The following is a 1,348-nucleotide window of genomic DNA, read 5'->3' as shown; positions in this document are numbered from 1 at the left end:
TTAGATAAGCACATTTATTATTTGAAATGTATATAAAATACCTATTATATATTTATATATTTTCAGACTTCACCAGTTTAAGTCTTAAGGGCTCTTATATCATCATTTTTGTCATAATCCTGATTTGCGACCTGATTTAAAGCAGATGATATTTTGTATTCATAATAACCAAGATGTCTATGGGATAATGTTGCATGTTGTAAATGACTTTAAACTGAATCTTGATTTTTTGTGTTCTGTTGGGAACAAAGCGGTCGCAGAACATGTTCAGTTATTAAAGATACGTGCTCACCTGTTGATGATTTGTAAAGTCTGCTGCCTCTATTGTTTTAGTCCTCGTGTTAATTGCGTACATGTAAGGGACTATTTTTCTGTCTTATTTGTTAATGAAGCATAATTGCAATAAACAACTCATTGGATCCAACTGAATGTTCTCGTGTGTTTAGCCGATGATTTCTCGTTGTATTAGTTAATAATGCTTCCATAAGTACCTTAAAAAAAATTATTAATAGAACAACAAATGTTTTTCAGAGATTATTCTTGGACCTCCTCCCTGGGTTTTGGTTTGGGGGGGGGGGGTGGTTTTGGGGGGGGGAACCTTCACCTCCAGTGGAGGGTACTACATGGTGCCATCGCCTCAAATACTTTTATCTCGGTTTTAAATCCTGCTGTTTCAAACACATGTCCGTTCTGTGGCCTACGGGAGACAGTATTCCATATTTTTACTGAGTGCCCGAGACTCACTGTTTTTTTCTCTCTTTGAACTTTGGTTTTTAGTCTGTTGAATGTGTTTTTTTCTGAAAAAGTTTTTATCTTTGGTGCTGGATACAAGAAAAGTAATATTTTAAGTGGCAGCTAGTAAATTATCTCTTAGGAGATGCGAAAATGGCCGTGTACATCAGCCGGAGAAATAAGGTGGAGGGCAGAGCAGGGCATGAGGCCCCTCCTTTGTTCCTCTGTAACGTCAGAGCCAGAGTCTGGCTGGAGTATACGTTTTATAAGGCGTTTGGGGATGTAGATGCTTTTAAACAGCGCCGGTGTTACAATAATATTATTTGCTTTGTTGAAAATGATGAGTTGCACTTTGCACAGGATTTTGTTGGATAAACCAACAATTTTTAAAGACTGAACAAATAGCACATTTCCTGATGTATTGTACTCTCGGTTGATTGTAAAAAAAAAGTGTTTTTGAGGAGGAGACCGGAGGGGAGGAGGTCCTGGCCGACTCCCCCCCCCCCCCCCCCCTCCTGGGGGCGCCCCTCTCCGTCCAGGAGTGCTTCGCCCTGCAGGGTACGGGGCTTTGAGTGTCTCTGCGTCCGCCCCCTACATGAGAGGGGTCAATGCTATT

The sequence above is a fragment of the Gadus morhua genome, unplaced genomic scaffold, assembly GCF_902167405.1.
Source record: "Gadus morhua unplaced genomic scaffold, gadMor3.0, whole genome shotgun sequence".
In the NCBI taxonomy this organism is placed as follows: Eukaryota; Metazoa; Chordata; class Actinopteri; order Gadiformes; family Gadidae; genus Gadus; species Gadus morhua.
Note: the sequence above shows the minus strand (reverse complement) of the source record.